Raw genomic sequence first — 17351 nt, 5'->3', positions numbered from 1 at the left:
ATATAGTAGGTATATATATTTATGTGGTATATGATGTGTTTCCAGAATATATAAGGGACTCAAACAACTCTATAGGAAAAAATCCAATACTCCAATCAAAAAATGGGCAAAAGATTTGAATAGTCTTTTCTCAAAAGAAGACATACAAATGGCAAACAAGTTATTGCATTTTTTTAAAAGAGCCTTAGAGTGTCATCCAGCCTCCCAGAGGCTCATACTCATGAATGACTTTGGGCTGAGGTGTCTTCTGGTGACTTTGAGAGTAGCACTAAGCAACTTGGGGATTTCCATGCTGTTCTGAGAGGAATCAAAGGTCTGGAGAAAATGACACAGAACTGATGCACAGCCAGGCTAGGCCACTCTCAGGAAGCCCAGGGACCACAGGACTCCATCTGAGGCACCTCCTGCAGCTCCTCCCTACCTTAAGGTTTCCTCCAGGGTTCAGGGCTACCTATGGAAATTGAATTTCTGCAACAGGCTCAAAATTCCCCAGGGAAGACACACAAATTAAACTCTACATGGGGCTCTGGGTTAATTCGATATATTAATGTAACAAATTCAAAGTAGGATAATAAGCTAATATAATTCTAGTTCTGGAGTCTCAATTGCTTCCCAAGGCAGTTTTTGACAGAATTACAATGCTGAATCAATTTCTGGTTCTAAGAGCATGTCCCTCTCTAAACAGCACCAGCAATTTGTGGCCCTGGTAAGAAGGAAGTCAGGTGATCTTACTTTGCCTGGCAATCAGGCTGCTTTCTGGACTTTGGAGATATGTGGCTAAGAGAATTTCACATAACTTCTCTCAGTCTTGCCTTTTCCATCTGTAAAGTGGAATCACACAGCCCTCCTAGAGTTGTTGAGAGGGTTAATAATATGATATATATAAGATGGGCTTGTAGGAGATCAAAATATGCCTCTCCAAAAATATGTCACTTTGGCATAATAATTATTTTGAGCTAAAGGCAACTGAGAAGAAACAGACACAAGAAAAACTCTCTGCCCTCCTCCTATTTGCCACAAAGCAGGACATAAATTTACAAAGGTATCCCTCCTCCCCTCTCTCCCAGGGAGGGCAGATTTAAACTTTTATCAGCCTAGAGATGGCACCAGAGGAATCTATACAACAAACTTTAGTAACAAGCCTTCAAATGCTATTAGTTTACCATATATTTGCCATCCCACAATTTGCTTCCCCTAGAGACTCAAGATCCTTTTCCTTTGTCTATCACTAAAAATTTGTTGTCCCTTTGCTAAGATTTTGTAAAAATTCAAGTTCTAACCAAACCTTTGAGTTACTCATCTCTGGGTACTCCTAGGTGTTACATATGTGATATACATGTTAATAACTGCTGTTTTTCTCTTACCAATCTGTCCTTTGTTACAGGGGCCCAGCTGATAATTTAGAAAGGTAGAGGGAAAATTACTTTTCTTCCCCTATAGGTTGCAAAGAGTAGGTACCCAATATACTATAGCTATCTGTATACTAATAATAATTTATAACATTAATTTATCCTTATTATTCCATCCCACTCCCACCAGATTCTGGGTCTTCCTTCCCCGCCCCACACCACCACCCCTAATTTTCCAGATGTGCTCCACAAAACTAAAGCATCAAATCTAGAATCAGAACATCCTGGGTTCTAACTCCAACTCTGCCAACTAATAGGGGTACAACTTTAAGCAGTCATGTCCTTCCTCTAAATACCATGGAATAATAATAGGACCCACCTTAAGAGATCCTGATCAGATAATTCAAGGAAATTGACCAGTTCAGTGCTCAGTAAGTAATAGTCATTTATTATTACTTCCTCAATTCCTCAACTCAAATTCCTGGTATCCCAATGTTGATTATCTTCTCCAGGACTTGGAAAGAGATTACCTTTCAAAACCTGCAATTTACACTAAAGAAATAAATTGCTAACAGCTTTAACCCTAATAATAGGTTATTAACAAGACAAATCTCTAATTACTAGAGATATTGTAAAAATATTCTCGAACACGGGGTTCTACCTGGCTCTTCCGTCCCCCTTTCCACACTCTCGTGTTGTTGAGTTGCTCAGTAACTGCTCCAGACTTCTGAGAGGAGTCCAACACCCGCTCTGAACTCTCAAAGACCAAAAACAGTGTTTTTGTTTATATTCTTAAAAGAATAGGACAGTGTAGGGTTATTCAGCAATTATTTCCTTGATGCAATTTCTTTTTTAATTTTTATTTGGCAGTTGTTCCCTCCTCTCTTAATTTTGACAATTTAACATATCTCATTAAAGATATTTCCATAACCCAGAATCACTATTAGCATATCTCCATTGTGACACCTAAGGATATTGCTCAGACTCACTTTGCATGGGTACCCTTGGCCTTGTGGGAAATGGGGTGTTACTTTCATTTGCGGTTACTTTCATTTGCAATTTTCTTTTTCTTTTCTTTTCTTTTTTCTTTTTCTTTTTCTTTTTTTTTTTTTTTTTTTTACTTGCAGCCAAAATCATCCCCAGGGTGAAAAAAGCCATGGTCAATTCAATTAAAAAAAGGGGGAAAACTAGTTATCCATGTGAGATAAATGTTAAAGTGAGAGTCTGACTTTAGAACAGGCCCAAGGAAGAGCCTATGGGCTAACACTTCATTGTGGCAAGGAGGAAGAGCAAATTACTGAGCTGGCCACAGCTTTGCCACCAACACAGCTCATTGCTGTTCTCACAGCACATCTTCCAGAAGGCCATAGGAAACCACAGCATCTTAGAACACCATGGGAAAAGGAAGCAATCTAAATGCTGTCTTTTCCCTTCCCCTCCTCACTATCATTAGCATAAGCCCAACTGCTGAGGCTTTAACTCCCTGGTACTTCCTGGTTATGTTCCCTGACCCCTTGGAGAGCCGCTGAGGAAGTTAGAGGCTTCACAGGTCCCATGTGGCCTGTGTGGCAAACTCTGCTTGTCAGTCAATGCTGAAGAGGGGATTTTTCGGTCTGTGGCATTGGGGGCCATAACTTTATGATCATGAATGAACAATTGCCAGGGTTGCTCTGGCCAGGAAACAAGGCAGGTAGCCAGGATCCAGGGCAGTCGGCAGACCCAGGTGTATCTGGGGTGGTGCATAAACTGGGTCTGCTACAGATCCCTACCTCCTACTTTATATAAAAAAAAATTCTGGAGCATTAATGACCTAATGTTTTAAAGAAAAATAAACAATTAAAATCTAGAAAAACTAAGATACCTTAATTGTGGGTGGGAAAGGCTTTCCTAAAAAGACACAAAAAGCAAAATCATAAGGAAATGCCTTATCAATTTGATTGCTCTAAAAATTACACTTTGTGTAAGTCAGTTGTTCTCAGCTGGGGCAATTTTGCACCTCAGAGGATATTTCACAATACCTGGAGACATTTGGGTTGCCAAACTCAGAAGGGGAGGCAGGGTCTGACTGGCATCTAATGGATAGAGGCCAAGGATGCTTCCAAAAATCCTACAACGCACAGGGCAGTCCCCCCACCCCACCCAGTCAAAGAATTATTCAGCCCCAAAGTCAGTAGTGCCAAGGTTAAGAAACCCAATCATAACAGTTAAGAGAGAAGTTAGAGACCGAGAGAAGTTGTTTGGCATGTATATATCCCAGATAAAAGATCACACTCTAATAGAAAGAAATTTACAAATCAATAAGAAAAAGGCTCAACAGAAAAATGAGACATCATTTTTCATCTTTTCAACTGGTAGAAAAAAATTAAATCCATTACTATCAAGTAATAAGGAGAACATAGAAGATTCTCATATTCTGCTGGAAACAGTGTAAACAGGTACAGTTGCCCAGTATGGAAAGCTATTTGACAGCATCTATTAAGATATGAAATGTCCATGTCCCCCCAACAGCATATCAGGAAAAGTGCTGTGTGCCTCTTTGGGATCTGCTTCTTAGAACAACACCAACATGAGCTCCTCTATGCATTCCTCTTTTCTTAGGATGGAATTTGGAACTACCTTCCACCTAGCTTCAACCCTGCAGACATGGCTAAATCATGGTCTATGGCCATGTGAATGGAGTCAACGCTCCACTTTGACTGCTCACGTTGGGACTATTCCATTAGAGAACATAAACTTCTACTTTGTTTAATCAGCTATATTTGGGGGCCTCTTTGCTGAAATAGCTTGCTCTTTCCCTGTTAGTATTAGTACACAATTGTATTAGTACACAATTCAGTGACAAGTATACCTTGTGGTTAGAGGATTAGAACATTCCCCTCTGTGGAGGGCAGCAGAACTGAAGGTTGAGTTCATCATCAATGGCCAGTGAATTAATCAGTCATACCTATGTGACAAAACTTCCACAAAGACCCAAAAGGTCAGGGTTTGGAGATCTTCTAGGTTGCTGACTGTCGGGCCTCTGAGCCTAAGCCAAGCCATCATATCCCCTGTGACTTGCACATACACGCCCAGATAGCCTGAAGTAACTGAAGAATCACAAAAGAAGTGAAAATGCCCTGCCCCTGCCTTAAGTGATGACATTCCACCACAAAAGAAGTGAAAATGGCCAGTCCTTGCCATAACTGATGACATTCCACCACAAAAGAAGTGAAAATGGCCAGTCCTTGCCTTAAGTGATGACATTATCTTGTGAAATTCCTTTTCCTGGCTCATCCTGTTTCAAAAAACTCCACCACTGAGCACCTTGTGACCCCCACCACTGCCTGCCAGAGAACAAGCCCACTTTGACTGTAATTTTCCTTTACCTACCCAAATCCTATAAAACGGCCCCATCCTTATCTCCCTTCACTGACTCTCTTTTTGGACTCAGCCCGCCTGCACCCAGGTGATTAAAAAGCTTTATTGCTCACACAAAGCCTGTTTGGTGGTCTCCTAACATGGATGCGCATGACACTGACCTCACGGAGGTGCCTGGAAGCTGGCACTCCCTAAAAGGGCATGGAAGCACCATACCCTTCCCACATACCATGCCCCGTGCTTCTCTCCCAACTGGCTGCTCATATGTATGGTTATCATATGCTTTATTAATATAACATCTGGTTAAACGTAAGTGTTTCCCTGAGTTCCATGAGCCACACTAGGAAGTGAACAAACCTGAAGAGGGGGTTGTGGAAACCCCCAGTTTATAGTCAGTCAATCAGGTGTTCTAGAGGCTAGGAATTGCAGTTGGCATTTTCAAGTGGCAGGTGGTCTCATAGGACTGAGCCCTTCACCTGTGGGATTGTTGTGCCCTGAGTTCCGAGACCCCCCTCAAAGACGACCACTAGAAACCGAAGTCAAAGCCAAGTGGCCTGGATCACTTTATTGCAGGTTCGAACCCAGACCTCTCTCCGTACAGGCATAGTCAGGAGGGCAAGAGAGAGGTCCCGAGCACGGCTCAAGCCTACTTTTTAGAGTAAGGCACAAACAGGTTACAGAAGATTAGGGCATTTTTGCAGTTACAAGATTGGGATTGGTTGACATTTTGAAGTTTGAACATTCGGCAGTTTCTGATTGGCTCCCACCCTTTTTTAAACCACAAACGTCTAGTGGTTTTTGTTTTTTAGACAAACTGCTTGCTTAACCATGGGTGGGAGGGGGGTGGTTTCGATTGAGCAAGCAGGGGGTACGTGACTGGGGGCTGCAAGCACCGGTAATCAGAACAGAACAGAACAGAACAGAACAGGACAGGGACTTTCACAACGCTTGTCCATACAACGTCTGGAATCTATAGATAACATAACCGGTTAGGTCAGGGGTCGATCTTTAACCAGGCCCAGGGCGCCGCCCGGGCTGTCTGCCTGTGGATTTCATGTCTGCCTTTTAGTCTTTTCAGGATCTGACTCTGACTACAGGTAGACAGTGTCAGAATTAAACTGAATGACAGAACACTCCCTTGGTGTCCAGTGTAGAACTGCTTGGTGTGTGGGGAAACTTCATGCACATCTGGAGTGAGAAGTGAAGCAGGATGTGCCGTGTTGAGTAGGATGTGTTGTAAGAGTAGTAAAAACAGTCTTTTATCCATCCCTTGCAGTGGTCAAAGAACTCTTTCTGTGGTGTTTTTCTTTTAAATAAGAGAAAGTATTAACACCGTGTGCAATTTTTTTTTTATTTTACTTTAAGTTCTGGGATACATGTGCAGAACATTCAGGTTTGTTATATAGGTATACATGAGCCATGGTGGTTTGCTGCACCTATCAACCCATCATCTAGGTTTTAAGCCCCACATGCATTGGGTATTTGTCCTAATGCTCTACCTCCCCTTGTGCCCCATCCCCCAACAGGCCCTGGTATGTGATATTCCCCTCCCTGTGCCCATGTGTTCTCATTGTTCAACCCCCAGTTATGAGTGAGAACATGTGGTGTTTGGTTTTCTGTTCCTTTTCTGTTTCTGTTTCTGTTTCTGTTCTCAGTTTGCTGAGAATGATGGCTTCCAGCTTCATCCATGTCTGTGCAAAGCACATGAACCCATTTGTTTTTATGGCTGCATGGTATTCCATGGTGTATGTGTGCCACATTTTCTTTATCTAGTCTATCATTGATGGGCATTTGGGTTGGTTCCAAGTCTTTGCTACTCTAAATAGTGCTGCAACAAACATACGTATTCATGTGTCTTTAGAGTAGAATTATTTATATTCCTTTGGGTATATACCCAGTAATGGGATTGCTGGGTCAAATGGTTTTTTTCGTTCTTGATCCTTGAGGAATCGCCACACTGTCTTCCACAATGGTTGAACTAATTTACATTCCCACCAACTGTGTAAAAGCGTTCCTGTTTCTCCACAGCCTTGCCAGCATCTGTTGTTTCCTGACTTCTTAATAATCGCCATTCTGAGTGGTGTGAGATGGTATCTCATTGTGGTTTTGTCCAATTTTTAAAACTTCTTTAAAACAATTGATAAACATTTTGTTGCTAAAGTACATTCAAGAAATGGTAAGTACAATTAGTAAGAGTCCCGTGCAAGACAACTAAGGGTACATGCTCCTGGTGGGCCCAGGTCTGCAGGCCCGTTCCAATGTGTTTGCTATGGGACTTTAGTCCAATTGTATCATCTCCGAGGTTAAGTTTCTTTAGGTAGATAGAATAAGGGCAATCATGCCTCATTCACCTGACTGTTGTGAGGAATAAAAGAAATAATGTATGTCAAATTCTTAGAATGGTGCCTGCATTTTGGAAGCACACAATACATAAAAGTAATTATTATTAGTAGTAATATTAGTGTTAGTATTATTAGAATATGTGTAAAAAACTATTCTAATAAACATATTTGTGAAAATATAAATGAAAAAGTTAGATAGCCAATGAAGGAAAGAATAAAACAAAATTCAGCTCCATTTAGTATGTATGTATTGAGTGCGTATTGTATACTAGACATTAAAGATACAAAGATGAGTAGGACCTAGTCCCCCTGCCTTTAAAAAGCTCAGAGTCTAATTGTGATGATAGATTAAACTAAACCTCTAAATACAATGTAGAACCTCTAATCTGTGCAACAAGAGGAGTAGAACAAAGAAACTAGCAATTCCTTCTTCAGCTGGTTGGAGAAACTGGACTAGAAGTCTTCAAAGGGAAGCTGACATTAGCCATGAAGTTCCAGCAGCAGGAAAAGCCACATACCAAGGGCAGTTCAGGCAAAAACGGAGCCACCACATTTGTGGGAATCTATTAATAGATGTGAAAGTAAAAGGGATGACAGACCAGACTCTAGAAGCATCCGAGGCCAAAACAGGAGGAACTTTGAAAGCCAAGTTCCAGAACTTCACCCTGGCAGTGGTGTGTGGATATGAAGGGAATAGGCTGAGAAACAGAAAGAGGAGGAGGCAGCTCCTGAACACAAGAGCAAGGGGATACAGAAGAAAGGCTGTGGAGGAAGCAAAATCCACAGTCATTGATGATACATGGGACATGGGAGAAGAAAGAAAAGGAGGATTGAAGATGGCTGTCAGGCTTCCAGCTGGTGCAACTGGTTGTGCCTCTGAAATACAGGAGAGAGCTGTGCAGTGGGTGGGTTCATAAGGCTGATATATAACAAGCCAGCCAAGTCCTGTGCTGCCAGGCCTGAGGGTGTGAACTGTTGGTGGCGTTGCCAGATCCTGCAGGATGATCTGATGGGCAGGATTAGGAAGAAGCCAGAGGTAGGGAAAGGCAAATGCTAGCCTTCTGCTCTCCACAGAACCCCAGAAAATGGCATCCACCGGCCAGTGATCACGTGCTTAAATATGCCCTAGAATGGCCCAGCCCCACATCTGACTCATCATCTTTCGCAAGCATTTCTATTTAAATCTTCCAGGCCACAAGTGCTGCAGACACAACAGATGGAAATACGTAATCCGGTATTAGAATCCCTGGTATCTGTGTGCTTAATCTTTAATATTTTCAATTAAATCATGAGGAAATAATTATGCAAACCATAAATTCACCATCCACAGGGAAGTGATTAGTTTATTATCCTTGAGAGGTTTATAGCAGGGCATCTAAAAGCTTTAGATAAGGAGCTAATTTAATTTTGGTTCTCCTTTTGCTAAGATTTCTTACTCTGGGGTAATATATACAAAGTAGGAAAAACATGTGAGGTCTGTAGGTCAAGAATATTAGCATGATTATTAATAACCAGAAATGTGACTTTCATACTGTTCTACTTCTTCAGTCTCCAAAGTTCTTTCTCACCTACTATCTCAATTCTTCTTAAAGATAATATAAATAAAGCAAAAATTCCAAAAATGAAGTAGCTAATTTATGATGGAAGCAAACAGTACTTTGGGAAGAGTCTTATCTTCAATGTAGATATTGCCAAGCTTACAATACTTTGAATCACAGAATTCTGTTGCTGAAGGAAATCATTCCAGAGAACTTTGCTTGTCTGAGAGGTGAAACAACGAAGTCACAGAGCAGACTGATAGTTTGGGGACACTCCCAGCTGGTCAGGAAAGGTGCAGGGACCAGAACCCAGGTTTCCTACCCTCAATCCAGCATTCTCCCCTCTACCCCTTACTGCTTCCCTAGCTGTCACTTACTCATTCTTTCAAAAATCAGATTTCAAACTTCAAACTAAAAGTATCTGAATTGTAATTATCTATATTTGAGCCCATCTCTCTTATTCCATCTCTCCCTAGTGACTGTAACCTCTTCCCTCCCTGTTTTTTCTCAAATTCATAAGCCTACCACCCTTGAAAAAAAGCATCCCTTTGATCATGCCTCGCTCTCAGGTTTCCTCCTCCCCTTCTTCCCTTCAAGCCCAGCTTTTGGAAAGAATGTCTACCCGCCTGAACCCCTCTTCTTTCCCTCCCATTCACTCCTCTGTTCACTGCCATCTGGAATCTGTAGCTGCAACTCCACCAAACTGTTCTCACTGAAGCCTCAGACTTGGCACAACTCAAGGACCTTGTTCTTTTTGGACATCTGTACTACATGGGACGGTGTTGATCACTCCTTTCTTTTGGAAATACTCATCACCTAACTACTGTGATAGCAGCTCTTTGGTATTTCTTTCCTTCTCATTCTCCCTAATTGACACTTCACTTTTATGAGCCAGTGGGCCCATGAGGCCTGGGTTGACAAATCTGGCAGGGGCAGGAGAGAGACATGACTCTCCCAGATGCGGCACCTCCTAAAACTTCACACCCACCACCCCAAATCAGGAATCTCATTTTCCTTCTTTCAGTTATTCAACCAACAAATATTTATCAAGTATCAACCATATGCCAAATAATGTGCACAACACATGGGGATACAGACATGAGAAGTAAGGGCTTAGCCTCTGCCTTCAGTCCATACCTGCCTCCCATCCACTCCTCTCCAACCCATCCACCTTTCGGAAAGATGCAACTAAGCATGCATTCCCCTTTGATTAAATCCTCCAGTGGTTCTCTTATCAAACCCAGTGCCTCAGCATGGCATATAACTGGTACTAACCTATCTTTCTTTTTTGTTTGTTTGTTTTGGGATGGAGTCTCGCTCTGTCTCCCAAGCTGGAGTGCAGTGGCACTGCAAGCTCCGCCTCCCGGGTTTACGCCATTCTCCTGCCTCAGCCTCCCAAGTAGCTGGGACCACAGGCGCCCGCCACCACGCCCGGCTAAATTTTTGTATTTTTCAGTAGAGATGGGGTTTCACAGTGTTAGCCAGGATGGTCTCGATCTCCTGACCTCGTGATCCGCCCGCCTGGGCCTCCGAAAGTGCTGGGATTACAGGCGTGAGCCACCGCACCTGGCTAACCTATCTTTCTAACCAAAGCTCTCACCACTCTCCCCAGGGAGCACTCCAACCTCACAGAACATCTTAGCAATTTCCCCAAATGTACCTATGCCGCCTGCCTCTATGCCTTTACATATGCTGTCTCCTTTCTCCAGAACATGCTTCACTTACCTTCTTTGTGTAGAAATATTATCCTCATCCTCCAAAGACAGCAAACATTTCATCTCCCCTCTCACAACTTGTCAAATGCCCTGCCCACTGTTCTCATAAATCATTGAACAAGCTTTTGCTACAGCACTTAGCACTTGTATTGAGTTATTTTCTCATGTCAGCCTTTCCAGCAGACTGTGAGCTCTAAGAACAAAACAGCATGTTGTTTACCTTGTACAAGCCTCCTACCTAGAAAAGGCTCTGCTAGATGGTTAGCAGGCATCCACAAGAACTTTGTGCATTAATTACTCTGTTCTCAGTCGTACCATGAACACTTGGTGCTTGTGTATCCCCATCAACATTTCATATTTTCTGGGTTGATTTCATGTTCTTTACCATTAACTACACGTCATTACTTCTTTCTATTCTGTTTATGTACTTCAAGTGGAAAAGACAAAATCTGACCTCTTTTCTTATCCCTCAGGCTCCTCTTTATTAAGTTGAAACTGAAAATATTAAACCACAAAAAAGACTTGGTTCAAGGCCTTCCTCCCGGAGACAGCAAAGAGGTCAGATTTCCTTTCACTGGATTTGATTTATTCCTTCATAATGGAATAAAAATTAACGTCAGGGAAACAGTACATGCAGCCAGAGGTAATTCAATGACTAATGAATGAGATATTACATAACACAATAGGCTAATTGGCTATTCTTGATTTAAAAGGCACAGCCTCTATATTTTGCAATGTTTAGTTTCCTTCTTTTCTTTACAATCTTGTCACTGTTGTAGTAATTATTGCATAGCCCTCTTTGGAAACCGTGCCTTCCACCCATCCTATTCCTGCCCTTTTAGATGTGCCACGCCCATCCACCCCGGACTTCACCGGGACTGAATTGAAAAAATCACCGCACAAAAATGCAGGTCGATGCCCCACCTCCTGGATACTCCCAGTCCCGCGCAGCCGGCCCTTCCAGCTACCTCTCCCACTCGGCTCGGCTTTCCAGATTCTCCTCGCTCCCGCTTGGGGTTTGTGCCGCGGGCCCCATACTTTCTTAGCAACACGGGTGATGACTCCATTGGGACTTAGTGACCAGCTGACCTTGGCATCCGGCCGGTATGGGGCCTCCATATCTGCCTTGCGCTCGCCCAGTGCAGCCAGAGGCTGGACTTGCCCCTAGGAGAACCGCCTGGAACAGGAGCCTCAGGAAAGGGAGGGGACTGGTAGGGCACCGGCACGGTCTCACACCTGGCTTTTATTGTGTTTTAGAGACGGGGTCTCATTGTGTTACTAACGGTGGATTCTAACTCCTGGGCTCAAGCGGCCTTCCTGCCTCAGCCTACCAAGAGCTGCTGGGGCTACAGGCGTGGCACTTGTCTTCACTAGGCCCTCCTTCCTCAGCCCTCAAATCTCTGCATCATAAAGCTCTGCCCAGCCCTCGCGAGGTGCCTCCTCCCAGCCTCCCTTCCTACTGAACCAAGGCCTCCAAGGAGGTCACCCCTCGCCCTCCGCAGAGTGGCAGGCAGGCTATGTGTTACCCTCACTCCCCCCTCCTCTCCCTCACAGTTCCCCCACCCACCACCACAGACCTTCCTGTGAAAACCCTGCTCCGTCGACGGTCCCGTGTCCTGTGTCTGATCGCTTACCCACCCCTTGTTGCCACATTCTTACCTGCTGCTCACCCCTCATCCCTTAAAGACTTTAAAGTAGCTGGGTCACTAGAAATTGTCATCACCCCAAACTGTTTCCTGTCAGCTTTATGATTCAAAATCTGTCTGGCGGGAGGCTTCCCTTCCAATTTATTTGACAATCATTCCCAGCCCTTTGTTCGAATTCCTTGGGACCCCCTGTCCCTCGACCCCCACACTTCTCTATGCCTCCACCTCCTCCTTTCCCTTAACTCAGAGTCAATGGTCCTAACCAGTCTCCCTCCCCTCTGCTCTCAGCACTTACCCAGTTCTACTCTGGGCCAATCAGGCGCCCGGCTTTGTGCTCACACCTCGGATAGTATCAGTGCTGCTGGAGAAAAACAGTGTGGTAGAGCAGGACTCTCCTTCCTGCCACCCGCTTCTTTGCCTCCTCTCATTCTGTTCCAGGTCCTCATCTTACCTGATGTGACCCCAGCCCATCCTATTCTCCACGTTTTCCTCCCACTTTGCTGGCTTCTGCTTCTTAGCACCTCCACAGCTTCCTTCTCATCTCTCTGGCCATTTCCTAGAGGGGCCAGCCTTCATCCCCTCCTTATGTATCCTCACTCCTTAGAGAGTCATGTGATCGCAAGGCTTTCAACACAATCTAAATGCTGATGACTGTCAAATGTGTGTGTCTACTAGCCTGAACCCCTCCCTAAATTCCAGAACTTCCTACTTGAACTTTCAACTTGGATATTTTATGAGCATCTTAACTTCCATGTGTTCAAACCCAATTCTCCATTTCCCACTCGGCCCACCTTGTTATTCATGCTACCTTCCCATCTCAAAAGCAACTTCATCATTCTTTCTTGGGTCAAACACTTATAGTCATCCTTGACTCAACAGCTTTTTTTGTTTTGTTTTGTTTTGTTTTTTAAGACAGCATCATGCTCTGTTGCCCAGGCTGGAGTGCAGTGGCACTATCTCGTCTCACTGCAACACCTGCCTCCCAGGTTCAAGCGATTCTCCTGCCTCAGCCTCCAGAGTAGCTGGGATTTAGACACCCACCACCATGCCTGGCTGATTTTTGTATTTTTAGTAGAGATGGGGGTGTTACCATGTTGGTCAGGCTGGCCTCGAACTCCTGACCTCAAGTGATCTATCTGCCTCGGCCTAACAGCTTCTCTTAAACCTCTATCTAATTGGTCAGCAAATCCTGTGATCACTCCCTCCTGGCCTCCTCCACCTGGGAGGGCACTGGGAAACACTGTCCTTTTATTTATAGTACTTTAATCCCAACCATTTATAACACCATGTGTAGGCAGTGGTCAGAATTAAGTCAGATTGCAGTGGTTCTCAACCTTGGCAGCAGTTGAAATCACCTGGGGGACTTTTAAAACTACTGGTACCTGTGTCCCACCCCAGAGATTCTGCTTTAATTGGTCTGGGATATGACCTGAGAGTTTTAAAAGCTAACCCCAGCTCCCGCCCCAGGTGGTTCTAATGTGCAGCCAAGTTTTCAAGCAGCTGTGCTAGGGCTTAAAAAAGACTGGGTGAAAATCATTAGCATTAATCAGTGTTTAAATGTCAAGTAGATTTTGGTATCACACACTCAAAACAACATTCCAAAATATTAAAGTAAACAATACAGACAGTCTCCAACTTAGTGATAGTTTGATTTGTGATTTTTCAGCTTTATGATTGGTTTATTGGGGTATTAAATGCATTTTTGGCTTATGGAGTTTTCGACTTACAATGGGTTTATCGGGATGTCACATGACCCCATCATAAGTCACGAAACATCTTGCAATTAAAACTCAGAGATTATATAAGTACACCCTCGTCTCTTTGAATGAGCCTTATAATCTTTACTTTTATAATTTTTTATTTCTAATTTTAATAAAATATTAGTTTTAAATATTGATCATTTAGTGAGAAAATCCCAGCACTGCCTAAAATATTGGGCAGAATATCACTATCTCAGCTCCATTTTACAACCTCTGTGTTTTTCTTTTCTTTTTGGGGGGAGTGGATGGGGTCTCACTCTGTTGCCCAGGCTGCAGTGCAGTGATGCACTCTTGGCTCACTGTAACCTCCACCTCCTGGGCTCAAGTGATCCTCCTGCCTCTGCCTCCCAAGTAGCTGGAATTACAGGCATGCACCACCACAACTGGTTAATTTTTGTTCATTTTTTGTAGACCTGAGTTCTCACTATGTTCCCCAGGCTGGTCTCCAACTCCTAGGTTCAAGCAGCTCTCTCGCCATGGCCTTCTAAAGTGCTAAGGTTATAGGCATGAGCCGCTGTGCCTGGCCTTCTGTGTTTTCATGTACAGTAATTTTTTCTGTGAATTTTGGGGAAACTGAGCTGAAAAGCTCATCTCTGTTTTTGGCAGTGTTGAAGGAGTTTAACAGATTAACGAGGCCAGTTTTATCACCTTAATTTTCTTTCTAAATTTTCTAGCACTTTTCCTCCAGAGGCATTTATGGGGGGTAATCATGTCACAGTTTTTTCATAGTAAGTTAACAAGCAGGGGAGAAAGAGACAATTGGTAAGTAAAGAATGATATCTAAAAGCAACTCACAGGGTGTGGGGTGAAAGCACAGCAGAGAGGAAAGGCACCCATGGGCCGGCAGCGAGGGGCGCGTCTTCTCAGTTCCTGCCGCCAGGAGAGAGCTGGGAGAACAGACATCTGGCGCATCATGGAGGGTCGCCCACATCACCGCAGCAGAACCCAGCTTTTCCCTTCCACGTCCTGATTCCTACTTTTCTCAGCTCAAAATTTCTATATCCACCTGTTTACCAGAATTGAAGGAAATTCCTGATTAATCCAAAAACACAGATTGGGTTGCCTGATTTTCCTATTAATTTCTTCCTCTGATGTGTATTGTTCCAGAGAGATAGCCATGCAAACTGTATTCATCTGAAACCCAAAGTTTATTTATTTTAAAACGTGTCAGCCAGGGTGTCACACAAATCAATAAAAATAACTTGTAAAAAAAGAAATCCCTAAAAGGGAACGGAGTCAGAAATTTTGTGGTTTGTTTTATTACTTGTTTATTTTTGCTCTTATTTTACCATTCTTGTATTTCAAGCTTGAATTATGATTACACTTCTGAAATTACTTTAAGCAAACAAAAATATTCATCACACTATGAAAACAAATATACAAAAATATGTCCTATGGTCACAATTTTGGTATCTGAACATTTACCTACGACTCTGTATATGAACAGTGATACTTGTTTTTCAATCATTTCTTATTTGACTTGTAAAACAGAATTTTTCTATTTTTGGAAAATGTCTTAAAAAATAAGAACAAGCCCTTCTCCTCAGTGCTATGCATAAAGGACCTTCTTTGTCATCTTCTGTCCTGGAATGACAGGACAGGTCGACCCTAATTTCACTTCTCTAAACAAGGTAATGATGGCTTGTGCAGGAAATCTAAATCTGGCCTGAGAGGCAGACCAGTGATTTTCCAGGTCAAGGGAAAGGGAGAAAGCAAAGATCTGAAGTTCTGCACTCCTCTCCTGGGTACCTGCCGTCCACAGAGCTGGGGGAAGTCTGCCATCTAGTGGGAAATAGAGGGCACTGAGATTTACTTGCAATAGTGGTTTCCCAGGACTGCTTGAGCATAGAGCCTTTCTGATTCCGTAGGCATCATGGGGACAGGGTGGACTTCCATGGGGACAGGGTGGACTAGCAGGAGAATATTCAACAACAACAAGTAACATTCAAACCCAATATACAAAATGTTTCTTTATATATATAAACTACACATAGTGCCCCATACAAAGTGCTTCTTCATATAGTGCCAGGTGAAGTGTTAAGCGTTTTAGTTAATAAATCTCATCTCATTTCTACAGTGATTATTAATGTATTCTGCATGATTTTTCCTATACAATGGCAAAAACACAGAGTGGGAAGTATACTTAATCCCTAACACAGTGATTAACGTTAGACTTTTAAAATTGCTGTACAGAGGATATTTTCCATCTGTTGAGATCCATACAATTATCGATTTCAGTTTATGCTTGTCTTTTGACAATGATTGACATACTCAGGTAACAACATTAAGGGAGATGGGGGGGTAGACCTCAGGCCAGGTCGCTCAGATATATTCGTGTTCTTTGCTTTTGATTTCACTGTTACACTGTTCCAGTTTGCTTTATGTTTTAAGTGATTGTTTTTAAATATATTAAAGTAGTACATGCCGTGCATATATTTAAAAGCATGGTCTCTTCTTCCGCCCCTTCCTGTAGTTCTGTTAGTTGCTTCTTTTGGTGTTTTCCTCCATAATCTCTAAATAAAATGCTCTGCTGCTATTTCCATGTCTGTCTGTGGTGGACTGACTGCCTTAGTTTGGGTTCTTTCAGAGGCAGACCCTGAAATGGACGATTCGAGGAAGGATGCGAAAGTAAGATGAGGGGAAGGCCACCAGTAAAGGGCACATCATCAAACCAGCTGCCACCATAGGCACCTGTGCCAGACCCAGCGTAGAAATGGGAGCCAGTGCAAAACAGAGCTCACAACCACTAGTTTAGAGCTGCTCCTGTCACATGGGCAGCAACAGACTCCAGCATCAAGAGGAACCCCAAAGCAGATGCTGGCAATGGCACACAGAGCTGTCTTGTGCAGTCGTGGTCAGAGACAGGTGTGTTGGCAGGGAACTGCCAGTGTCTGCTACAGCCATCTCACCTGTCGGGTACCCAGGTAAGCGAGAGGCTTGCACACCCCCACCTTCCTCACCCTTCCCTTTTCACCCCACATCCTCTCTCCTACTGCTCAGCTTGTGATTACATTTGTTGCTTCCTCGTTTACATTCTTCTATAGCTATATTTAGGCCTACGTTTGATTTTGAAAGCACATTGATGATGTGACTTTGCAGTATTTTTCACTGCCGAGCTAGTGTTCACTATAATTATATTTCTTTTTTCTTTCTTTCTTTTCTTTTTTTTTTTATTTTTGACAGGGTCTTCTCAGTCTGTTGCCCAGGCTGGAGTGCAGCGGCACAATCACAGCTCGCTGCAGCCTGACCTCCCAGCCTTAAGCAATCCTCCCACCTTAGCTGCCCTCCACTCAATAGCTGGGACTACAAGCACAGGCCACCATGCCCAGCTAATTTTTGCATTTTTTGTACAGATGGGGTTTCACCATGTTGCCCACGCTGGTCTCAAACTCCTAGCCTCAAGCGATCTGCCCACTTCAGCTTCTCAAAGTGCTGGGATTATATAGGCGTGAGCTACCATGCCCTGCCGCATTTCTTTTATATCAGAGCTTTTTAATTTTTCCTGAAGTTATTAACTGCCTTTTAAATTTCTTTCACCTTTTGCCCTTGTTTCACATTGGTGTTTTTCCTTGACCTCTTCTGCCAATGAGGGATCAAGTGTTCCATGGAGACCCTTTCTTTTATTATTTTACTTTTTATTTTTG

Source organism: Piliocolobus tephrosceles, chromosome 1 (assembly GCF_002776525.5).
Source record: "Piliocolobus tephrosceles isolate RC106 chromosome 1, ASM277652v3, whole genome shotgun sequence".
Taxonomy (NCBI): domain Eukaryota; kingdom Metazoa; phylum Chordata; class Mammalia; order Primates; family Cercopithecidae; genus Piliocolobus; species Piliocolobus tephrosceles.
This window is presented reverse-complemented; position numbering follows the sequence as displayed.